The sequence below is a fragment of the Pongo pygmaeus genome, chromosome 3 (assembly GCF_028885625.2).
Source record: "Pongo pygmaeus isolate AG05252 chromosome 3, NHGRI_mPonPyg2-v2.0_pri, whole genome shotgun sequence".
Taxonomy (NCBI): Eukaryota; Metazoa; Chordata; class Mammalia; order Primates; family Hominidae; genus Pongo; species Pongo pygmaeus.
The window spans coordinates 180,920,170-180,947,210 of record NC_072376.2 but is presented as its reverse complement, the minus strand read 5'-3'; positions in this window follow the sequence as shown (position 1 = coordinate 180,947,210).

The following is a 27,041-nucleotide window of genomic DNA, read 5'->3' as shown; positions in this document are numbered from 1 at the left end:
AGAAATAAAGCAATCAACAGACTTGGAAATGATCAGATAAGGATTTTATAACAACTATGATTAATATGTGAAAGAATCTTATAGAGAAGATAGAAAATATGCATGAAATGAGAAATTTCAGCAGCAAGAATCAAGGGAAAATGCTGGAAATATAAAACACAATATCAGAGAAAGTTTTTGAGTCTCATTAATAGACTCTATATAGCTGAAGGAAGAATCGATGAACTTGAACATGGGTCAATAAAAATTATTCAAACTGAAATAAAAAAGTAAAAAAAAACACAAGCAAACAAACATGCCAACAAAAGCAAACAAAAACCAGAATTGAGTGTCTAAAAACTGTAGGGAAATACTGACAATGTCAACTAGTTCAAAATGCATATAATTGGAGTCCCAGAGGAGTTTAGAAAAACAGAAAAAGTGAAAACTCAAGGAAAAATCTTTGAAAAGATAATGGTTGGAAAACAGTATGTGTATTAGTTAATTTTGCATTTCTATAAAGAAATACCTGAGGCTGGGTAATTTATAAAGAAAAGAGGTTTATTTTACTCATGGTTCTGCAGGCTGTAAAAAAGCATGGCACCAGCATCTGCTTCTAGTGAGGCCTCAGAAAGCTTTTACTCATGGTAGAAGGCAAACAGGGAGCAGCTGTGTCACACACTGAGACAGGAAGTAAGAGAGAGGAGGGAGGAGATGCCAGACTTTTTAAAGAATCAGCTCTCCTTGTAACAGAGCAAGAACTCACTCATTCTTGTAAGGGTGGAACCAAGAAATTCATGAGGTATCTGCCCCCATGACTCAAACACCACCCACCCAGTCCCACTTCCAACACTGGGGATCAATTTCAATATGAAATTTGGAGGTGACAAATATCCAAACTATATAAGTAAAAAAGAAATTAAATTACAGATCAAAAAATCTCAAAGAACACCTACCTGGATAAATAAGTAAATACACCTGTATACATCCTCATCAAACTGCTGGAAACCAAAGGTAAAAAATCTTTAAGGCAACCAGAGAAAAGAGACATAATCCACAAAAAGAAAAAAAAATAAGAATTATAGCAGATATTTATTTTAAAAAATATGAAAGCTAGAGGACAATGGAGGGACATCTTCAAAGTACTAAGAAAAAATCATTTAATGTACTAAAAGAAGAACTATTATTATTATTAGTAGATGAAAAAAATTAGTTGAACAAAATTGAGTACTTATTGATAATAAATATCCTTGGAAAATTAGCAATAGAACTTTGACAAAGCCATTTATAAAAGCCTGTGGTTCATATAAAAATAATAATGAAACACAATATTTTCTTCCTAAGACTGGGAACAATGCAAGATATTCCCACACTGTTTTTATTCAATATTTTACTCAACGTCTTGATCAGTGCAATAAGGCAGAGAAAATTTTTAAAAGGTCTACAGATTAGAAAGTAGAAAACACTTCTGTTATTATTCACAGATGACATGATGCTTTTAAAGAAAATGTTTTCAAATCTAAAAAAACTGAATGAAAAAGAAAATTTTACCATTTGCAGGTTATGAGGTCAATAAACAAAGAAACAAAAGACACATTTTCTAATAGAAAATTAACAAAGAAATTAAACAAGTGATCAGCGCACATACAAAAAAATGCCCAGAATTATATTTACCATGGAAATAAAAATAAAAACAAAAATGAGTTTTCACTTTATAACCACTGCAATGACTAAAGTTAACATCACTGACGATGGAAATGATGAAATGGAGTAGGTGAAATCCTCATCCTTGTCTGGTAGGCTTATAATATGGTATGACTATACCGAAAGAGTTTGGCAGGTTTTTTTTTTTTTTTTTTTTTGAGATGGAGCCTCACTGTGTTGCCAAGGCTGGAGTACAATGCATGTTCTTGGCTCACTGCAACCTCTGGAATTTGATAGTTTCTTAAAGGGTTCACCATATGATCCATCAATTTTACTCCTAGGAATTTAGCTACAAAAACTGAAAATATATATCCACAAAGAGACATACAGTCGGAATATTCGTAGAAGCTGTATTTATGCTACCCCAAAACTAGAAAGAGCTCAAATAAACTGATTTTTTTAATGAAATAGAGTACTATTCAGCAACAAAAATAAATATACTTCTGATACAGTCACAGGAATGAATCTTAAAACATGCTGAGCAAAACGAGTGAGACACAAAAGGTACAATATTATAATTCCTCCTACATGAAGTTCAGGAATTAGCCAAAATATATCATACCAATAGAAATCAGACCTGATTCTAGTGACAGAAATCAGAAGAGGCTGATGGGAAATGCTGTATTGACTTCCAATGGCCATAAGGGATCTTATGTCTTATTTGAGGTGATAGTTATCCGTATAACATTTGTGATCACTCATAGAATTGTAGAGTCAAATTAGATACAACTCGTATATAGATTATACCTCTATAAATTTGGTTTAAAATATCAACATGAAAGTCATCTACTTTTAATTTATTAAATTTGTTTCAGCATGTTTTCTTTTTTTCTGATAACTGCACATGTTCACACACTTGTATACATCAACATTTTGTTAAGAAAAAAAGATCAAATTGGACTGGAATTTATTGCCTTAAGCATCAATCTTTTCCTTTTACTCTTGCTTAGCTATGACTCACCGGGGTAGACTTTTTAGTTCTTTAAATAAGGGGTCCCCAACACCTGGACCATGGACCAGTACTGATCCCTGGCCTGTTAGGAACTGGGCCACACAGCAGGAGGTGAGTGGCAGGTGAGCCAGGGAAGCGTCATCTGTATTTACAGTTGCTCCCCATCACTTGCATTGCTGCTTGATTGCTTGAGCTCTGCTTCCTGTCGGATCAGTGGCAGCATTAGATTCTCACAGAAGTGCAAACCTTATTGTGAATTACGCATGTCAGGGATCTAGGTTGTGCTCTCCTTTTGAAAATCTAATGCCTAATGATCTGTCACTGTCTCCCATCACCCCCAGATGGGACTGCCTAGTTGCAGGAAAACCAGTCCAGGACTCCCAATGATTCTACATTATGGTGAGTTGTATAATTATTTCATGATATATTACAATGTAATAATAATACAAATAAAATTCACAATAAATATAGTGTTCTTGAATCATCCCTAAACAATTCCCCTTTCCCACTGGTCTGTGGAAAATTTGTCTTCCACGAAACCAGTCCCTGATGCCAAAAAGGTTAATGGCCACTGTTTAAATTATTTCATAGCAGTGCAAGAGGCTTACTGAAAAAAAGAATTCTTTCAACTTCAGAAATATTCTCTTACCATGTCTTATTTTCCCATCACCTAAGAACATATAATGTTTTATTAATTTAAATTGCCAGCCACTATCTAAGTTATCTAACTCATAATATTGGTGAAAGAAACCATCCTTAGAATATCCCTGCAAGCCAGTTCACACACTGAGCACTTCAGTACCAACTATCACTTTTATTGAAAGGTCCACAGTGTAAATGGCATGAAACTAAAATCCACAACATGTGAAAACATATGGTAATGCTTACACAAATGAATTACACCCTATCCGAATGGTTCCCTTAGAGAATAGAATGGCATGCTTGGTTTGCTCTTTGCAGTCAGTCTGCTTTAAGATGGAATGTAATTATAGCTGAGAGTTGACAGTAGTAGCTTAATGATGGAAGAAAAATCTATAAAATCCACATGGATAACCTTCCCGAATCCATTGCTCTTTCTAATTGGAAGCCTTATGTTTGTACAGCCAGATACTCCAACAGATTTTCTGATAAAGGTAAAATCAAGAATAATAGTCTACAGAAATTCTGAATGGCATCAGGAGGTGTAGAGAGTTTTTTAAAAGATGACAAAATCAATACAAAATCAGCAAAAAAGAAAATAGCTAAGCAAGTTTACAGAGTCAGTGTGAAATAGAGCAAATGAAGCCAAACAAAATTACTATTCCATTCTGTAAATGAAATATAGCTGCAGATCATTGGGATCCACCCATGGTCAGTGAATACTTGCCTTCACGCCAATGTTTCCCGCAGTCACTGCAATTCTCTGCTTCGGGGCGTCTCCATGACTGCAGGAGCAGACTCAGTTCCAGGGAAGTAAGCCATAAATGCCTTAGAATTAACACCTATGGAAGAAGTTCTCAAACTGTGATGGATGAGGATGTGACATTTAAATATCTCACTCTTTTGCACTTCATGGGAATAATTCTGAGGAATGTTGTCTATGCTGTCTCCTAGAATTCCGCAGTGAGATCAGGGTACTCCTTTGCTCACAGTGGATAACTTTCCTGATACTATACCTGTCTGGTTTCCTTTCTTTTGTCTCACTTTTCCACTCCCCTAGCAGGGTTTACTGAACTCTATTCCCAATTAACTAATCACACTGAATTTCTTGTGTCAGTGACTGCATTTGTGGGAAGACAAAGACGGGAAGCCAAGGGACAATAATGGATAGGAAAGGATACTAAATGTGGTATATATGTTTTGTGTAATTGAAATATTTTTAAATTGCAAGTAAGATTTGCATAAAATCTGCTGAATAATTATATGCCCCTGACTCCTAAATTAAAGAAAAACAATTAATGTTCCCTAAGAAATGCAATGGAAGAAGAGACATTTTAAGGCAAAATCTGTTCCATTTCAAAGTTTAGGCAAAGGTGGTATGACCTCCTTAATTTCATGCTATTATTTATTCTCCCACAACATACTTAGTGTCTTAGTAAATTCAGAGAGTGTCTTCTAATCTGAAAGCCAGTCTTAGAGCCACTTTTCATTGAAAGTTCTGTAAATATGACATATGACTCAATTTCTCATTCATTTCCCCATGTGGCCTGATCATTGAGTTAGCTCTCTGGGTCTGTGTTCTCACCTGTCTTCTACATGGTTTGAGGAGTAATCTGTGAACCACTCTCTCACCACCCTCCACCCAACCTCCTCACTGTTCCTCCCAATTACTCCTTACCAAAGGACAGTCAAGATTAAAGATTCCCCTGGATGACTCCATGCTAGGCATTAGGGTCAAATGGCCTTTTAACAGCATTTCCTAGGCTCCAATTTTTTTTTGACATTGATTGAATGAGTATTGCAATGACCTTTTTTTTTTACTAAATAATAACATATAAAATTTTATCTGAGTTTAGGGCAAAAGAAGCCGTCTATAAAATAGACCATACACTCGAATTTAGTTTAGCAAAATTTTGCGATGTAATTTGTGGCTAAAAGTTAGGTGTTTGTTTTGCTTTTAAATTTTGTTGTTGTTGTTGTGTATGGGGCATAGAAAAATAAGGGAGATGAGAAGTATGGAAACAACTATAGATTGTTTGCTTGTTTGTTTGCTTGAGAAAAAAAGAAAAAATTGAATCAAAAAATGTTTTTTCTCAAAATGAGGGCATACGGGCAAAAACACAGAGTAGAAGCGATATTGTAGAGTCCTGGAAAGAAATAATCTGCATCCTATTTTTTTTTTTAAGTCAAACCTCCATCGAAGTAACAATATGTCACATATTTTTCAGGGTCAAAAAGAGAAAGAGGGAGGATTGCAAAACCCTATTAAAAGAATGGGCATATAGTATAAGCTGAGTAATAGGTCTCCGACTCTCTCGCTAAAATTTCCATGACAAGTGGGAAACAGCAGAATAATTTCTGCTTCCCAGGGTAACAGAGAGGAGAGAAAATACCTTGAATGGGAAGAAGACAGGCAGAAAGCAACACAAGATATTTCATTAGGGGCCAAACATGATGAATATTTCAGTGTATATTTGATTCATTCACTCATGAAATATTAATTTTGCAACTATTGTGCATCAATGCTATTCTGTGCATGAGGGATATAGAAATAGGTAAGGTATAGGACTTTAGATAATGATGTTTTATTGAAAACAAAAAGTGAAGAAAGAATAGGAAAAGCTGGGTCTGGGATGGACAATAGTATGGTAAGTAGGGTGGACAGGGACTGTCTCAATGAGAAGGTTGTGAGAAAACATGTAAAGAAAGTATAGTGTTATAAAGAAATGACAGAGAAAAATCCTCTGCAAAGTCTTTGAGGAAGGAAGTATCCTGGGATGCTCCATTATCAGCAAGGCTGTCAGTGCAGCTAGCTGAGTGGAGGGGAAAGTAGAAGGAGATAAGTTTAGAGAGATAATGAGAGTCATTGTAAGAATGCTGCATAATACTCTTTGTTAGAACAGACATCATTAGAGAGATTTAAGCCAAGAAGTAACAAGCACTAATTTAAAATGTATAGAGATGGCTCTTGAGTTAAGAACAAAGTGTGGGGAAGGTAGGTGGATGCAGGGTGAAAAATTAGTAGGCTACTTCAATAATTCAGATGTGAGGAGACAGTGATTTGGAACAAATGTCAGCAGTAAGGAGTAATACAAAATCAGATTCTGTATACCTTTGGAAATAGAGTCTCCAGGATTTGCTGACATATTGGGTGTACAATGCAAAATAAATGAGGGAAATATGACTGCATTTTTTTTTTGGGCTGAAGAACTGAAAGGGGTTTCAATTATTTGAGATGAATAATACTGGGTAAAATGGGTTGAGGGGTTGGATAAGCTCAGGGGTTTGGTATTGACATCACACTTTAGGTGAGCAATCCCACTGATGCCCATATGTTTCAGAATGAAGAAACATCTATTGCCCCTTCCAAACCATGGTGATTGACTCTTATACTATAACTCTAAATTAATATTAAAAGGCCTATGTTGGAAATAAATTGATTTGGAATAAAAATAGTTAAATTTATTGTAAAAGGAAAATAATGAAAAAGAGCAGTGTCCATGAAGAATTTTTTTTTTTTTTAGATGAATTTTTGCTCTTGTCACCCAGACTGGAGTGGAATGGCGTAATCTCGGCTCACTGCAACTTCTGTTTCCTGGGTTCAGGCAATTCTTCTGCCTCAGCCTCCCAAGTAGCCGGGATTACAGGCACGTGCCACCATGCCCGGCTAATTTTTATACTTTTAGTAGAGATGGGGTTTCACCATATTGACCAGGCTGGTCTTGAACTCCTAACCTCAGTTTATCCGCCTGTTTTGGCCTCCCAAAGTGCTGGGATTACAGGCGTGAGCCACAGAGCCCAGCCCATGAAGAATATTTTTACTGGGAGTAGCTGAACAAACAAGTTGTTGCTAACTTCCCTTATAGCTTTAATATCATAAATCGAATGGACAGGACATTTTTAGTCCTCACTCTCCTTGTCAGATTGGTGATAGTTGACTGTTCTTCCTTCTGAAACATTCTCTTATCTCTGTGATTGTATGTTCTCCAAGTACTTGACCATTCCTTTTATATCACATATTCACCACCCTTTTATTTGGTTACTCAACACAGAAATTTCTCAAGTATTAGTCTAATTTATTTTCAAAATAAGATCTTTCAACAAGTTCTTGTTCATCTCTAGAGCATTTATCAATATTATAGCTTGATTACTGTTGAAGTTAAATCTATATCCCTTATTTCTCATTTGAGATCAAATCAGGATTCGAGCCCAAAGGAATGAGCAACCTAGGCAAATTATTTGCCCATCCCTGTATTTTTTCCTCCCCCATAAGTTCTTAGAGGACATTGCTCAGGCATAGGGTACATAAAGTGTTAAGGCTTTTGATTACTTTTGTTGTTAAATTTCCTCTAAAATATTGCATCAATTTATACTTTCACCAGGAATATATTATCTGAGGAGTCTTGTTTATATCCTTTCCAACCCCGAATGCTATTACTTTTAGTATTGAACAATTTGATCAATTAAATATATCTTAGTATTTATATCACTATTTTTAGCAACTTGCATTTTATTTTTATGAATTATTTGTCTTTATGCTTTGATTTTTTTCCATTGAACATGCATATTTTCTGACAAATTTTAAAAATCAGCTCATTGAAAATAGATGACCCAGTCTCTGTGTTGAAATTTATTTTCCTTTGATTAAGTAATTTTTTCCTTTGACCTAGGAAATAAAAATATCTATACAGGTTGAACATCCCTACTCCAAAAATTTAAGTTTGAAAATGCTCTAAAATGTGACACTTTTTGAGTGCCAGCCTGATACCATTAGTGAAAATTCCATACCTGACCTCATGTGTTGGGTTGCAGTCAAAATATAGTCCAAACTTTGTTTCATGCAGAAAATTATTTAAAATGTTATATAACATTACCACGAGGCTATGTGTGTAAGGTATATATTAAACATAAATAAATTTGTGTTTAAACTTGGATCCCATTTCCAAATTATCTTGTTATGTATATTCAAATATTCCAAAATCTGAAAATAAATCTAAAACCCAAAACATTTCTGTTCTCATGCATTTTTAATAAGGGATACTCAACCTGTATCTAGATTTACCTTTTCAGTTCAGTTTTGGATATGACCAATGGATGTTTGGACATATATATCCTTGAGCTCAAAAAGAGAGAACTCTCCAGGGAAAATTGGATGGCAGAGAAAGTAATGGAATAAAGAGAAATTATACTTGCTGATCAGAGTCCATCTATGTGAACATGGTGATGTCACCTTTTTCGTTTACTTGAAATTCCTTTTTAAAAGTGTCAGAAATACATAAAAAACAAATTTTGCACAAGTAAAGTTGTTATATATTATATATAATATCCACTTTTAGATGGTGATTATAGATTTCCAATATTTACTATAAAATTATTTCTTCTATGGTTTTCATATGTAATTCTATAAAATAATTTAATATGCTTTTTAATGACCTGGGTTATTTTGGTTCTGTACAACTTTTAGAGTTGTGCTTAACAGAATAGATCATAACATTGTAGAACGTTTTAGAACTTGACTTATTTTCTCATTATCCAAACTACGCAGGAAGCGTCCTTTACATTAGTTCTTAACTATTTATACAAATAATAGCACAATTCTGAGTGTCTTTATAAAACTACTCTACTCTTAATTAAATCCCTTTCAGAAAAGAGATTGTTTAGGACTATAAACAATTTCTTCACATGGGAAAGAACAGAAAATTGTTATACACTGTATTTGTAAATTGGAAAATAGTGCTTGTGAGTAAATAGCTGTTCTATTACTAGTTTATATTTTCTATACAATGTGATGACTGCTTCAGTTTATAATTAACTAGTAAAAGAGTGCATATGATAAATTCTCCAAAACGCCATAAAATAATATGTACCATTTCATTTCTCAGAATGTCATTCTCATACCTACTTTATTCTCATTTTATTACAAGAAAGCTGAATAATCAGAGTTCAGATATTGCCCTTTATATTCTGAGTTATGTAACTATTTATGTGGATTTGCAGAAATGAGGATTTTTTTTAACTTTTATGTTGTTTGGGGATACACATGCAGTTTTCTTATATAGGTCAACTTGTGTCATGGGGTTTGTTGTACAGATTATTTTGTCACCCAGGTACTAAGCCTAGTACCCAATAGATTTTTTTTTTTTTTTCTGATTGTCTCCCCCTCCCAATCTCCACCTTCAAGGAGGTCTGGGTGTCTGTTCTTCTCTTCTTTGTGTTCATGAGTTCTTATTTTACTTCCACTTATAATTAAGAAGATGTGGTATTTGGTTTTCTGTTCCCATGTTAGTTTGCTAGGGATAACGACCTTCAGCTCCCTCCATGTTCCCACAAAAGACCTGATCTTGTTATATTTTTATGGCTGCATAGTATTCCCTGGTGTATATGTACCACATTTTCTTTATCCAATCTGTCATTGATGGGCATTCGGGTTGATTCCATGTGTTCACTATTGTGCAATGAACATTCACGTGCATTTGTCTTTGTAATAGAATGATTTATAGTCCTCTGGGTAAATGCCCAGTAATGAGATTGTTGGGTCAAATGGTAGTTCTGTTTTTAGCTCTTTGAGGAATTGCTATACTGCTTTCCACAACATTTAAACTAATTTACATTCCCACCAATACTGTGTAAATGTTCCTTTTTCTCTGCAACCACACCAGTATCTCTTATTCTTTGACTTTAATAGTAGCCATTCTGACTGGTGTAAAATGGTTTCTTATTGTGGTTTTGATTTACATTTCTCTAATGATCAATTATATTGAGCTTTTTTCTTATGTTTTTTGGCCACATGCATATCTTCTTTTGAAGTGTCTGTTCATGTTCTTTGCCCTCTCTTTAATGGGGGTGTTTGTTTGATTTTCTCTTTTAGATTTGTTTACATTCCATATAGATGCTGAATATTAGACCTCTGTCAGATGCACAGTTTGCAGAAATGTTCTCCCATTCTGTAGTTTGTCTGTTTACTCTGTTGACAATTTCTTTTGCTGTGCAGAAGCTCTTAAGTTTAATTAGATCCCATTTGTCAATTTTTGCTTTTTCTGTGCTTGCTTTTGGTGTCTTTGTCATAAAATCTTTGCCTATTTCTATGTCTAGGATGCTATTGCCTAGGTTATCTTTCAGGGTTTTTATAGTTTTGGGTTTTACATTTAAGTCTTTATCTTGAGTTGATTTTTGTATATGGTGTGAGGAAGGGACCTGGTTTCAATCTTCCACATAAGGCTAGCCAGTTATTCCATCACCATTTATTGCATAGGGAATCCTATCCCCATTATTTGTTTTTTCAGCTTGTTAAAGATCAGATGGCTATAGGTATGCAGCATTATTTCTGGTCTCTTTATTCTGTTCCTTTGGTCTATGTGTATATTTTTGTACCAGTATCATGTTGTTTTGGTTACTGTAGCCCTGTAGTATAGTTTGACATTGTGTAGTATGATGTCTCCAGCTTTGTTCTTCTTGCTTACGATTGTCTTGGTTATTTTGGCTCTTTTTCATTGCATGTAAATTTTAAAATAGTTTTTCCTAGTTCTGTGAAGGATGTCATTGGTAGTTTAATGGAAATAGCACTGAATCTATAAATTTCTTTAGGCAGTATGTTCATTTTAATGATATTGATTCTTCCTATCCATGAATATAGATTTTATTTCCATTTGTTTGTGTCAGGAATGCTTCTGGCATTTTCCCATTCAGTATGATGTTGGCTGTGGGTTTGTCATAGATGGCTCTTATTATTTTGAGCTATGTTCTTTCACAGTTTTTAACATAAAGTGATGTTAAATTTTATCAAAAGCCATGTCTGCATCTATTGGGATAGGCATGTGGCTTTTTTCTTTAGCTCTTTTATGTGATGATTCACATTTATTAATTTGCATATGTTGAACCAACTTTGCATCTCAGGAATGAAACCTACTTGATTGTGGACAATTTAGCTTTTTGATGTGCTGCTGGATTTGGTTTGCCAGTATTTTGTTGAGGATTTTTGCATCAATGTTCATCAAAAATATTGGCCTGAAGATTTTGTTGTTGCTATTGTTGTGTCTGTGCCAGCTTTTGGTATCAGGATGATGTTGACCTCACAGAATGAGTTGGGAACGGGTCCCTCCTTCTCAATTTTTTGGAATAATTTCAGCAGGAATGTTTCTAGCTCTTCTAAAGTACATCTAGTAGAATTCAGCTTTCAATCTCTTTGGTCCTGGGCTTTTTTGGTTGGTTGGTTATTTATTTCTGATTCAGTTTCAGAGCTTGTTGTTGGTGTGTTCAGAGACTCAATTGCTTCCTAGTTCAGTCTTGTTGGAGTGTATGCGTCCAGGAATTCATACATCTCTACCTGGTTTTCCAGTTTTTTTGTGTAGAGTTGTTCATAGTAGTTTCTGATGACTATTTTTATTTCTGTGGGGTCAGTGGTAACATTATTTTTGTCATTTCTAATTGTGTTTTTCTGGATCTTCTCTCTTTTCTTCATTAGTCTAGCTAGTGGTCTATCTTATTATTATTATTTTTTTGAAAAACCAACTTTTGGATTTGTTGATCTTTTGAATGGATTTTCAGGTCTCAATTTTCTTCAGTTCATCTCTGATTTTGATTATTCCCTGTCTTCTGCTAGCTTTAGGTTTGATTTGCTCTTATTTCTCCAGTTCTTTCAGTTACGATGTTAGATTGTTAATTTGAGATCTTTCTAACTTTTCCATGTGGGCATTTAGTGCTATGAATTTCCCTCTAAAAACTGCCTCAGATGTGTCCCAGAGATTCTGGTAAGCTATATCTTTATTCTCATTAGTATCAAATAACTTCCTGATGTCTGTCTTAATTTCATTATTCACCCCAAAGGCATTTAGGAGTCTGTTGTTTAATATTTCTATGTAATTGTATGGTTTTGAGTAAATTGTTTTTAGTCTTGATTTTTTTTATTATGCTATTGTCCAAGTGTGTGTTTGGTATTAATATAATTTTGATTCTTTTGCATATGCTGAGGATTATTTTATGTCCAATTATGTGGTTGATTTCAGAGTATTCGCCATGTGTCAATGAGTAGAATGTATATTATCTTGTTTTTGGGTAGAAAGTTCTGTAGAGATTTTTATATCTGCAAGTGAATATTTTTACTGATTGCAGGCTTTCCCAATGGCAATATAGATATCAGATAATAAAATAATGATACTCAACTACTAAGGTGAAAATTAGCTCTTAAATCATAATTCATCAATACTTTTTTTATAGTATGGCATGGTTTTTGTTTTGGTGAGATATTTGTGTGCATAGCATATATTTTTTATAGTATATATTTCTTTAACTTTCTACATCCTATACTTTGCATAGCTTCTACAGAACAGTATCCTTCACCCAATGCCTGGCATAGAGCCTAAATTATATTGGGTGCTCAATAATTTTGAATAGATTGGTATATAAATAAAGGTCTAATCTAGAAGCTAAGAGGCCACTGTTTGTGGAGGGTGCAGATATTTAAATTATTGCGGTAGCAAATAACTAGAAAAGTAGAGAATCACTATGCAATTCAGTATTTAGTTGATTCATTTCTAAGGGGCTTTTCAGGCTGATGATAAATTACCAAGGCCAAGGTTAATAGAAGTTACTCCTTTATTAGACTCTAAGTTTCTCAAACCTGAAGACAATGTATTTTTCCACTGTATTCTCAATACCTTACGAAATGAATACCTGGTAAATTTTAAGTTCTAAACAAATATTATGGATCAGAAGAAGAAAATGAAGGAAGGTAGGAGGAAAGGATAGAAAGAACTCTATATTAGTAATCATTCCCCATTCTGTCCTCTCCCCAACTCCGAAGAACATAAATCTACTTTCAATCTCTATAAACTTGTTTCTTCTGGACATTTCATATGAATTAAGTTTTATAATATGTGGCCTTTTGTATCAGGCTTCTTTCATTTAGCACAATGCTTTCAAGTTTCATTCATTTTGTAACCTGTATCATTGCTTTTGCATGGATGAATAATTTATCAAATGGTTATGCAACATGTTTATCCATTTATCAGTTGTGGACATTTGGGTTATTTCCACTTGGGGATATTATAAGGAATATTATAAATATTAATTTACAACATTTTAAATGTAAATGTTTTCATTTTTCTTTGTTATATGCCTACAAGTAGAATGGCCTATTATATGATAACTCTATGTTTAGCTTTTTGAGGAATTTTCCAAAGTGGCTGCATCATTTACATTCCTACTAGCAATGTATGAGAGTTTTAATTTCTCCACATCTCTATAACACTTGTTATTGCCTTTTTAAAAAAAATTATGAGCAATCTAGTGGATGTGAAATGATGTCTCATTGTGATTTTTAACTTGCATTTTCCTATTGACTAGTAATGTTGAGCATCTTTTCATGTGCCTATTGACAATTTGTATCCTTATTGGAGAAATTCTTATTTATACCCTATGACCAATTTTTAAATTGAGTTTGTCTTTTTATTGCTGAGTCATAAGGGGTTTTTAAATATATGATGGATACTAATACCTTATCAGATATATGATTTGTTTTTTGTTTGTTTGTTTGTTATTATACTTTAAGTTTTAGGGTACATGTCCACAATGTTCAGGTTTGTTACATATATATACATGTGCCATGTTGGTGTGCTGCACCCATTAACTCGTCATTTAACATTAGGTATATCTCCTAATGCTATCCCTCCCCACTGCCCCCACCCCACAACAGGCCCCAGTGTGTGATGTTCCCCTTCCTGTGTCCAAGTGTTCTCATTGTTCAATTCCCACCTATGAGTGAGAACATTGGTGTTTGGTTTTTTGTCCTCGCGATAGTTTGCTGAGAATCATGGTTTCCAGCTTCATCCATGTCCCTACAAAGGACATGAACTCATCCTTTTTCATGCTGCATAGTATTCTATGGTATATATGTGCCACATTTTCTTAATCCAGTCTATCATTGTTGGACATTTGGGTTGGTTCCAAGTCTTTGCTATTGTGAATAGTGCCACAATAAACATACGTGTGCATGTGTCTTTATAGCAGCATGATTTATAATCCTTTGGGTATATACCCAGTAATGGGATTGCTGGGTCAAATGGTATTTCTAGTTCTAGATCCCTGAGGAATCGCTACACTGACTTCCACGATGGTTGAACTAGTTTACAGTCCCACCAACAGTGTAAAAGTGTTCCTATTTCTCCACATCCTCTCTAGCACCTGTTGTTTCCTGACTTTTTAATGATCTCCATTCTAACTGGTGTGAGATGGTATCTCATTGTGGTTTTGATTTGCATTTCTCTGATGGCCAGTGATGATGAGCATTTTTCATGTGCTTCTGCACAGCAAAAGAAACTACCACCAGAGCAGATATATGATTTGTAAACATTTTCTCCTACTCTGTGGATTGTACTTTTATTTTATTGATGATTTCCTTTGAAGCACAGAAGATTTTAAATTGATGAAGTCTAAATAATCTCTTCTTCTTTTTTCACTTGTGCTTTTGGGGATATCTAAGGAACAACTGCTAAATCCAAGGTTATAAAAATACATTCCTATTTTTTTTTCTAAGACGTGTATAGATTTAGCTATTACATTTTATTTTTTGTGTTGATAGGGGTCCGATTTCATTTTTTTGCATGAGGATATCTAGTATTCTAAGCACCATTTGTTAAAGTCTATCTTTTCTTATTGAATTGTCTTGATGCTCTTGTCAAAATTTTGTTATCATAAAAATGACCATGAATGTAAGGGTTTGTTTTTGGACTCTAAATGCCATTGGTCTCTATCTCTGTCTTTTTGGCAGTGCCCAATGCTTTTGATTACTGTAGCTTTGTTGTAAGTTTTGAAATCAGAAGTGTGAGTCTTTTAGCTTTTTCTTCCTTTTCATGGTTGTTTTGGCTCTTCCTGTTTTTTTGCATTTTCATATGAATTTTAGGACTAGCTTTCTTTTCAGTTTCTACACAAGATGGTACTACAAATTTGATAGAGATTGCACAGAATCTATAGACCATTTCAGAGACTTGTTATCTTAGCAGTATTGAATCTCCCAACCCAAGAAAATGGGATATCATTTCACTTACTTAGGTCATCTTTAATTAATTTTAATAATATTTTGCAGTTCTTAGTGTATAAGTTCTACACCTTTTTTGATAACTTTATTCTTAAGTGTTTTACCTCTTTGATTTTATTGTAAATATTCTTTTTTTTTTTTGAGACAGAGTATCACTCTGTAGCTCAGGCTGAAGTACAGTGCCGCGATTTCGTCTCACTGTAACCTCCACCTCCCAGGTTCAAGCGATTCTCCTGCCTCAGCCTCCCAAGTATCTTGGACTACAGGTGTGCACCATCACGCCTGGCTAATTTTTGTATTTTTAGTAGAGATGGGATTTCACCATGTTGGCCTCTGGTCTCGAATTCCTTTTCAGATTGTTTATTTCTAGTGTATGGAAATGATAGTGACTTTTGCATAATGATTTTGTATCCTGTACTATGCTTAACTTGTTTATTATTTCCATTACGATTTTCTTTGGTGGATATTTAAAAAAAAATTTAATATAAATAATTCTATCACCCAAAAGTAGAGATAGGTTGCTTTTTCTTTTTCACTCTATATGTCTTTCATGGTTTTGCCTAATTTCTCTGTTTTGCAATGGTGAAAGAAATGTTAACAGTCAACATCTTTGTCTCAATCATGGTCTCAGGGAAAAGGTTTTCAGTCTTTCTTCATTAAGTATGATTTTAGCTGTTTTTAAAATAGATAACAATTTTTAAGTTTAGAAAGTTCTTTTGTTTTTAGCTTGTTGAGAGTTTTCATCATATAAGGATGTTGGATTTTGTCAAATGCTTTTCCAGGATCTGTAGAGTTTATCATGTGATTGATATCCTTTATTTTATTTGCTGTATTTGATTGATTTTCACTTGTTGAACCAAGTTTGTAACCTGGGAACAAATCCTACTTGGACATGGTATTTAATTATTTTTATATGCTCCTGGATTTGTATCATATGTCAAAGTATTTATATTTCCTCTTTTGACCTTTTTATATGGCCCATTGATTATTTAGGATGATGTTGTTTAATTTGCACATATACATGAATTTACAAATCATCTTCTTTTTGTTGATTTTTATTTTAATTCATTATGGTAAAAGCAAATACTCTGTATTATTTTAGCGCTTTAAAATATATTGGTAGTTTTTTTTTTTTTTGAGACTAAAGTGTTTCTTGTAGATAGAGTATAGTTGGATCCTGTTTTCTTTCCCTGCATTCTGCAGTCTGTGCCTTTTGATGGGAGTTTATTCCATTGGCATCCAATATAATTACTGTTAAGATAGGGTTTATTTTATTTATTTAGGTAGGATTTATTTTGGTTTATTTCTATGTTTTTCTTATTTTATTTTTCTTTTCTTCCATTATTTCTTTCATCTGCATTAAGTATTTTCTGGTGAGCCATTTTAATTCCCTTGTTATTTCTTTTACTACCTATTTTTTGAGTTAATTTCTTAAAGTTCATTCTGGGGTTTAAAATTTACAACTTAATTTATAACAACCTACTTCAGATTAATACCAAATTAATTTCAATATTACTAAAAAATTTTACTTCTGTTTAGCTCTATTTTCTTTCCACTACTTAGTGCTATTATTGTCATACAAGTTTCATTTTTGTATATTTATATAATACATATAATTTATATCTAATATATTTATATATATAAACACATAAACAATGTTTCATAATTATATCTTTATGCAGTTTTTATTTCAATGATACAGGAAAAGAATTACAAAGAAAAATACATTTATACTCTATATTTTTCTATGTAAGCATTTTTGTTAGTGTTTTTTACGTATTCATTTGGACTAAATTACTGTATAGAAAGTCCCTTTTGTTTTGTCTTATATAAGGTAAAATGTGTCAGTGAATAATTCTAAAAAAACTTTTCATAAGTAAATCTGAGATCAAGATGGCTTCACTGGTGAAGACAAAACTAATGTTAATTTCTGACAAAAAATTTCAATAGCTGGAGGAGGAGAAAAAAATCACCAGTTCATTTTATGAAGTCAGCATTATCCAGATAGCAAAACCAAAGAAACAAATATCAAGAAAACAGTATCACTCAGTAATGTAAAGGGAAGAGTCATTAAGAAAATTTTAATATATATGAAATACATAAGAAAGATAATACATAGTGATCAAGTAGGGTTTATCCAAAGAAGAAAAGTTGAGCCTTTGAAAATCAATTGATGTGATTCAGCATATCCAAAGACAAAGAACAAAAATCCATATGATGATCTAAATAGGTAGAAAGCTTTGGACAAAATTTAATAGTATTTCATAATTAAAAACCACAAACAGCATCAACAACAAAAATCTCTCAATAAACTAAGAATACTTTGGAAACTTGTTCAAACTGATAAAATGCATCTATGAGAACTTGTAGCTCACATCAAACTTAATAATAAGACTGAATGCTTTCTCTCTAACACTGGAATCAAGACAAAGATGTCTGTTTCCACCACTCCTATTCAACATTGTAATGATGCTGCTAGCCCACCTCACTAATGTCTCCTCAGGGTAGGCAGAAGTGGAAAAATATTTGCTAGTTGCAATCGTCTTCATATATCATGATAAACAAAAGCATCTGGTGGAAGAAATGCAATTATATGGAAGCAGAACATAGTGAACAAAAATTATTCTAGGTCTCCCCAAAGAAAGTGAAGCAAGTAAAACACACAGGAAAAAGCCATGTGATTTAGGATACATACTTAATGCAGTAGAACCAGTCCCTATTGCAAGGATTTGATAAAGACAGAGAAAAAAGAAAAAGAGGTTCTAAACTGCAGCTATCCATGACCACATCATAAGCAAATTATCTATTATGCTAGAAAGTGATTGATTCAAGAAAATATACAACAGAGTAATCAAGGATGTTTTCCTAAAGTCTTGTGTACTTCGTATGTCAGTCAGCAGGCAGAAACTACACTGATAATGTGAAGGAGAATTTTTATTCAAGAAATTAACTAGTAGCAGGGGATTGCCTATTAAGAAGATAAATAGAACTGTAAAAGTTATAGGTATAGCAGATATAAGAAGCATCCACCAACTCTAGGGCTTACAGAACAAATATAGAAGAAAGATCCAATCATGGAAAATATATTCAGGACTTGGAGAATATGTGCTTGGAGCCCACTCATGGTGGAGAACTTTGTTGAGGTGCCATAAACCAGGGACAGTGGGAAGGAAACACACTGGGCAGCTTTTCGCTGGAATACAAGAGACACTCACTAGGAAGTTTGTGCCTGCAAGAGGGACTATGAAGCTCTCTGATGGGAATGTCATCTATATTGACTAGGATTTACCTGCTAAGATAATGGCAAAACCAGATGGAGCGTTTGTACCACTGGGTCTCTTGCATAGCACTGTCAGGGAAGCCACCCATTGATGAGGCCCCGCTTGCTGATGAGGTAACATTTTCATTGTGCCATAAGAGACAGAAGGAAAACAAGCAAGCAAGCAAACTCTTTTAAACAGTAAGGAAATTATCTTCTTCATACAGTGTTCATCCATCACCTTTCATTGAAAATGCTTTCATTATACAATCTGGCAAAGAAGGAATATCTGCAGGGCCCAGCTCAGTTATCACAAGACTAGGCAAATAAGGATGGATTTGGCAATACATTTATACCTGGCACACTTGGGTGGAGGTCAGCCTGCATCCTCCTTTTTTTTCCCCAAAGGGAGTAGAAAGGGCGTGCCATAGCCCTCAGTTAGCTCTCTCTAAAGATGTTGTCACTCTCCACTGTCTCTCCTCTCATGTATAATCTTTCATGTGGCTATTTATTAAACAGCAGCTTAATACTATTGGAGCTTGTTCAGAGTTAACTCTAGGATGTATAGGTAAATGGCACTCATTGTTTATTTCTTGGCTCAGGCTGTTGAAACCTGTAGAAAAGAGGGAAGTCATATTTCACATCCTTTACTACACTTACTTAATTTCAAGGTTTTCTTATCTGATAATGTAAAACTATCTGAGAAGAAAACATAGGCATATGTGACAGAATCAAAGCAATACAACATCATCTGTACATTTTAATTTTTTCATGGGTGTCAAAGAAGATAACCTAAAGACAGCTGATGTAGGTATGCTGGAACAAAAGGTGACAAGGAAACACTTGTTCTTTAAATCAAGTATAGGATAATTTATCTTTAAATTCAAATTAAGCTTTTCCTTGATGAAAGCATATAAGAGTAGACATTTTCTCAAATACTCTTAGATGACAAAAACACAACATTGAATCATTTCTAAAGTAATTTGAGATAGTACATGCCACAGAGAAAGAGTTGTATTACTTTTGTATTTCAAATGACAGAAAGTGATGCCGTGATGGTCTAATACACATTAGGTGGACATGTTGAGCTATAGACAGTTTATGTGCAGCACCTCAGATCTCATTGTTCTCACCTGTGACTACACTATTTTTTTTTTTTGTTCAGGCCAGGTAGAGTCATATTGGAACCTGTGACAAAAGGAAAAATGTGCAGTCATATAGATACTTATCAAAATATTTTTCCTTATTTTGAACCAAATGGCAAAAGTTACTGAGAGCTCTACAATAAAAAAAAAAGACTATATGTCAAGCCTCAAATTACCTCATCTGTTTGCAGGCAATTTTCAACCCTCTTCAAATTACCCTGCAAAAATCCTGATGACTGTATTAGTCAGGAACTGTTGGATCATTGCAAACTGCTGCTTTTTTTTTTTTTTTGCATGACTCAAAGTAGTTAATCTAACAAATAACAGCTCGTCTTTAGTTTAAACTATATTATATTTATTGATTTTGCATTAATTTTATTTTTAAGTATCATGTTAAATGCTATTTATTTCTATTATTGAGTTTTTGATGCACCCTTAAATTTTGCAAAAGAGACAAGTGACTCTTGCCTGACCCCAACCTCATGCCTACAACTTGTTCTGCTATAGTCATTCTCTACTGAAGCAGTCATCCCTCCAAGGGCCTTGATAATTTTAGGTTAGCACACTGCAGAGTCCTAGTTTCATTCTTATAAAAAGCACTTATTTTATCCAAATCTTTAAAAAAAATTTTTTTGCTCTTACCAAGGCATGAAACACTGCATACTCACCAGATAAGAAAAGCACATGTAATCCAGAAATACAGAGTAAATCTTTGACCAATAAGCATTCTTTCTTCTTCCTCACCATCATCCACACCTCCACTCTGGCAGATGTATCTGATATGCAATACATCATATGGATTCTTACACGTACTTGTCTAGGATTAAACAACTCCCATCCCTTTGGTATTGTATTGGCTCTCTCCTTTTCTGCCTCATAACTCTTCTCCCTCACTACTGAGATTGTGTTTCCTAATACAGATGTAACAGACAAGGCTTTGCTTCAGACTCTGTTTTCTGGAGAACACAAGCTAAGATAAGGAGTACACACCCAGGCTTGCTGGGACCATGCTACCCTTTGGAAAAATTTTCAATTATTTGCATATACTGCAAGCAATATTATTTTAAGGAATGGAATTGCAGTAGTTTTTCCTCTCATAGAGACCTCCAAAATTCCAACATTACTACTATGTGTAAAGGAATCCATTTTCCCTGAAAATCACAAACTCAATCCATTATCAGTAATTTGCTTAAGAACAGATTCACATTTAGCTGATGTTCTAAATATATGTTTCATGGCAAACAATTGTGTAAAATATTTGAGATTGTAGAAAAATTAAAGTACAAAATATATGAAGAGTTAATCTAATTCTGAATATAAGAAAGAACATTATAAGCTAGCAAACAAAGAGCAAATTTCGTTTAACAATTTTCTTTTGAATATGTTGCTAAAACCTTAAATGTAAAGAACATCAACAAATATCACAACAGTACATTTTACTATAATAGGTTATAAAATGCAAAAACTAAATCACAATAATCATCAAATAGTATTTAAAACTTAGGTGAAAAAAGAGATAAATGTTAACCCATGGGTGATAAATATTTCTTTTTGTTGTTGTTTTTGAGAGACAGTCTTGCTTTGTTATCCAGGCTGGAATGCAGTGGAGCAATCATGGCTCACTGCAGCATCAACCTCCCAGGCACAAGTGATCCTCCCACCTCAGCCTCCTGAGTAGCTGGAACTACAGGCCAGTGCCATAATGCCCAGAAACTTAAAAAAAATTTTTTATAAAGACCCTATTCTCCTATGTTGCCCAGGCTGGTCTCTAAATACCAGGCTTAAGTAATCCTCCTGCCTTGGCCTCCCAAAGCATTCGGATTACAGGTGTGAGCCACTGTGCCAGGCCACAAATCTTTAACTACTGAGTAGCATTAGAAGTGATGTGGCAGGCAATTTACAACAGCAAGTGATTGAGAAGAAAAAGAAATAAATTGAATATCAGCATACATTTTAACTCTTCTGGTTACAGTTGCTTGCTGAAATATTTACCACCTCCCTATTTAATTGTCCCACAGTTTTTAATAATTCCTATAATGCTTTGATGGTCTCTCTCAAAGAAACGGTGTCAGTGATATTTCAGATTTAATACCAACATTTTGAAATAATAAATGGGCTGATTAATTCAGGGACAAAGTATCGGAAGATTAAATATGAACTTCTATCTTCATGTATACAAATTTCATGTATATTTACTTCAAAAATGTAAATGGACAAATGTCATTTAAATGGTAAAAATCAGTTGAGAAATTAAGTTTTTATTCTTACAGATACAAGGCAGTATATATTAAATATGTCTTTATGTTGAAAAATATTTACAAAATACCTTTGTACCCTAATCCTTTACTATAGAAATAACATCAAAATACTGAAATAAGCTCTTCAATGTTTACCTTTTAAAACCCCGAATAAATGCTTTCAAAAGTCTGGCTAAATACTTGAAAATTTTAGTATTACTGAATTACATATCAGAATACTATTTTATTTAAGTTTTTACAGAGCCATATATATATATACACACGTATATATATAAATATATATGTATTGGAAGAGAAGTATATATATATGAAGTATATATATACTTCATATACCAGCTTCCATATATATATATGAAATATATATATATGAAGAGAAGTATGAATCTCAATTCTCTAAGATCATATTTCAAGGAAGTAGAAAAGGAATGTCATATGCATCCCCTCAAAAACAGAAAAAGAAAATATTAACAAAAAAGCCATAATGAAATAAAAACTATATAATAAAATCAGTAAAGACAAAGCTAGAATGAGGAAAAATTAAACATTTTAAAACAAGATAAATCTAGTAAATCTGTTCACAGAAAATAAAGATAGAAAATACGTATTACTATTATCGGTAGCAAAGCAAAAAATATCATGGCAGATCTCAGACATTAAAATGACACGCAATTATAGCTAGATAGAAGGATTAAGCTGTAATGTTTTTTAGCACTGTGGAATGACTATATATTATATAGTTTCATGTAGCCAGAGGGAGGATATTGAATGTTCCCAACACCCCAAAAAATAAAAAATATTTGTGATATTGGACATGTTGATTTCCCTGATCTGAAAACTGTATATAATATGTATGATAACATTCCTATGTACCCCATAAATACGTTCAATTACTTGGTGTTAATTTAATTTTTTAATATAAAAATTTAAAAATAAAAATAAAATAATAAGTCTATTTTGAAAATATTTAAATCAGTAACATTGGAAGAAATAAATTTCTTAATAATTGGAACTTGAAATAAAATTGACTAAAAAGAAAATCTGAAAAGTCTAATTGCTATTAAAATATTTAATATTTTATAACATATTTTTCCACCAAAAAATCCCAGAATGTGATGAATTCACCTTTTCAAATAGAAATTATTGAAGTAATATACAAATTAAACTATTTTTATACATGTAATAAATTAGTTCTCTTGGAAAGATTACACTCATGTTAAAATAGGCTTCTTTGAGAGGGGAGATATAAAATATTTGAGAAGAGTGTTGTGCATAAGTAGTATTTGATTGTTGTTAAGTAAATATATTAAATGGAGGAGTTCAATGAGGCCCTGAGGTTAGATGTGGAGTGATTTCGTGAGGGTGCCCTTCCTCTGCAATCCTGTACTCTGATTGGAAGGCCTCATTTGACGCTCACTTCGCAGCTGCCCACATGTGATGATACAAAGAGATTTAAAGTGGTTGGATGGAAACTGGAAGAAGAGTGGTGACCCTGCAACCAGTGGCCAGATTTTTGCAAAACCCCTTCCTTATATGGTTGCATGGCTCAATTAATCATATGTGATTTATGAACAAATGTGTGTAAGACATAAAAGCAAGAGATACATGATTGATTTTCAGTGACAAAATAGATTGGTTTTCTCACAGATTGCTGTCACCATGTGCATTTTCTAGTGCTTTCTGCTACGATACTAAGTGGGGTTCACAGACTCTAGACCTTTCTGCAACAACTGAGAGATTTAATGTTGCAAATCCTGTCAAGTTGATCTATTTCTGACACCATTTTCCCTTTCAAACCCTCTTTTGGCTTCTGGCCTTAGAGAGGTTTGAATGTCCTGACAGATAAACGAAGCAATTTCAGCATTTTTGAGTCTAAGCTTTTGATCGGTTCACCAAAGGAGATAAAATGTCTTTCTGGCAGCATATCACGTGGAAAGGCATGTTAGACAAAATCTTACAGAAAGGGACATAGGATTTAGAAAGGGACATAGGATAGAAAGACAAACTATCATAAACCAACCGTCCTGTATACTGTAGTAATAATATAAATCCAAAGCTGATAATCTAAAGATTGGCTTGTATTACCTGGCATTTGAATGGGTGTCCTGTATGCGCTATCTAGATTGGTAGATCTAGAAAAAAACAGAAGGAGGAGTAGAGGATAAAATATGACAGTAAAACAAATATTTTACTGCCAAATCACAGTAATCACTCATCCCTTTGTCTCCTCTTCTATCCTGTCCAGCAATGCAAAACCTCTGAAATGTTATTTTGAGTGTATCAGTTAATAGCTTTACCCTGAGTGTATAGCTTTGCCTTAAGAATGTTAATTACCTTTTTCTTCATTATTGCATTTAAAATTAGGGATGTTAATTCTCACCATACTTCTAAATTTCTCATTAAAATTAGAATTTTGCAGAGAATTAACTAATTCCTATGGAGTTTACACAGAATGAATGAAACTATTTGTTTGCTTTTTCAAAATTATTAAATATTCTGTAATAGATACTATAACAAGCTCTGAAGAGAAACCAGTGACTATGATACTTCACCCACAAGAGAGCTTGTAGTAAAGAAAGAATTTTGTTTAATTGTCAGGTATGGATTGTAGGTGATTAGTTGTGGTGCTGGAAGAGTCTTTTGTCCTTGCTGGCAAAGTTAGCAGAGAAGTAATGTGAAAGGATAAAAGAAGGTGAGCTTTATTGTCAGAAAAATATATATTACATCCCAGACTCTGCCACTTATTTGCTGTAGAATTATGGGATTATTCCTCGTCTGTAAAAAATAATGATATTGTCCACTATGTAGAACTATAATGGTAATTTTTAGAAAACTTAGATAAAATTTCTGACATGGAGTTAGCTTCAATGAAGAGAAGACATTGCCAAAATAAGAATAGAAATAGAGGATTTCTATTCTTTGATTTATTTCAATATTTCTCTGCTGGATATCAAGTGCAACAAACTTTTTGTGCCTTCCATTTTTATACACGATGATCCTTGAAGAAACAGCAAATTGCTTATATTTAAATTTTTTATATTAAAATATGTTCCCATTATTATATATAAATATATACACATCCACATATACATATTTATATATATATACACACACACGTACTGAATTATTTGAGTTATTACTATTATAGAATCAGAAATATAAAATTTGAAGTTAGGAAGATAACTTGTCTACGACTCCTATTGCTTATATGGTCTATAGTCATCACATTTCTTAATGATAGAAAAAAAAACATATTTCACCTGAATATTCATTAGTGTCTAAATTTACAAGACCAATTGAATAGTTTCAGAAACATTTTCCTAGGATGAAAATGCCCTTAAATATTTTGAGATGTTCAAAAGGAGACATCATGAAGTTGCTGCTATTAAAAATTCTTCACTTTAAAATTAGTAATTTTCTTTTATGGCTTGTAATCCTTTAAAATAGTTTTATGCATTAGAATTTCAGAATTTCAGATTTATAATCACAGCATGTTGGAAAGTGTGTTTTGTTATAGAGATTATATTTTGGTGACATTATTCTGGATTAGAATACTGAAATACACATTTAAATTTTCCTTAATAATAATTATATTTCATAGAGTAACAGGACAAAAATTTGATTCTCCATACCTTTTGGTATGTTTGATGTAGAAGTAAGTTATGGTATTTCTCAAAATTTTAGACATACTTAAATCGTTTTGTTTTTTTCTTTCTGTCTGTGAATTGTGTTCCTAGGGGTAAAATGAATAAACAGGTTTAAGTTGTATTGCAAGAACTTAGACAGACTTAAGTATGGAAAGATGATTGTCAAGTAAGGCTGGCACAAAGCAGAAACTGGAAAGAATATAAAATGGTATTCTGTTTTTCATTCAATGCTTGCCACAACAGCACTGAGCTTCATATTGGGGATAGGCACATGACCTGGGGTACACATCACATATAAATTACCTGCACAGCTTTTCCCTGTTCACAGATAATGCACTGGACCAAATATAGGTGGGCTGCCTGAGTCCCCATTTGAAGCAGGGTGGCAAGCTTGATTGCTATTAGGAATATTCTTTTGGAAATAGTGGGAATTCTTTCTCATTACAAAGCAGCTTGGTTAAATGAGAAAAATAATCACCATGTGCTGCATTTATCTACATGAAAATCTGGCTTAGTTATTTTCCTTTTAAAATGATTTTTGATTCCATTTTGCTTTAGATGTTTGGCTTTGGTAGTATAGAGACCCTGAAAGCTAGCATCTTTTGATCCTAGTCAGTTAAATCAAGCAGATTAAATAGACAAATATAGGTAGAGATCTGATGATGCCTAGGTCACTTATAGAAGATACTTTCTTGTTTCTGAGATAATCTAAAAATCTAAATAATTTAACACTACTCTCCTAGAATGACATATGAGTCATTTTATATCACAACATCCTCATCATAATTATATAGACATTTCCTGAAGGAAAAACTTTAATATTGAAAATAATAGTTCTGCATAATGATTCTTCATGTCCTTGTAATTGAATAGCATAAGAACTATTTCAAAGAGTATAGACATCCCCTACTGAAAGCTGATGGTGGTGATGACTGGGGAGAATAACAGCACTCTGAGTGTGGACAGGATCAGGGGTGGGTAAGTGCTAGACAGAGGGAAGATTCCAGCAGGGAGTAGAATATCCATATATAATCAATGCACTTAAACATATAAGAGCTCTGGATTGTTTGCAAGAAGATCCACATGGAGACCCAATATGGGGTCTGTTATGGTCAGATCTAGATGTTATTTCTTCTCATGGTCATGGCTAAAACAAATCTTAGGAATTGAACTTTTCAAAACATTTAATCATGCAAATGGTTTTATACTGGTTTCTCGAATTCACAAACTTAGAATAAATGTATGCTAATTACATAATTGTGGCCATGTGTTTACCATTTCAAATACATTCAACTACTGCTGTCATTTCTGTTACCAGACTGTTATCACATAACTAAGTAACATTAAATTATTATTTTCTTTTTTTGACGCAAGATGTAATATGCATGGACAGCCTCATTAAACCGGACACACCTGACTACATCCTCTAG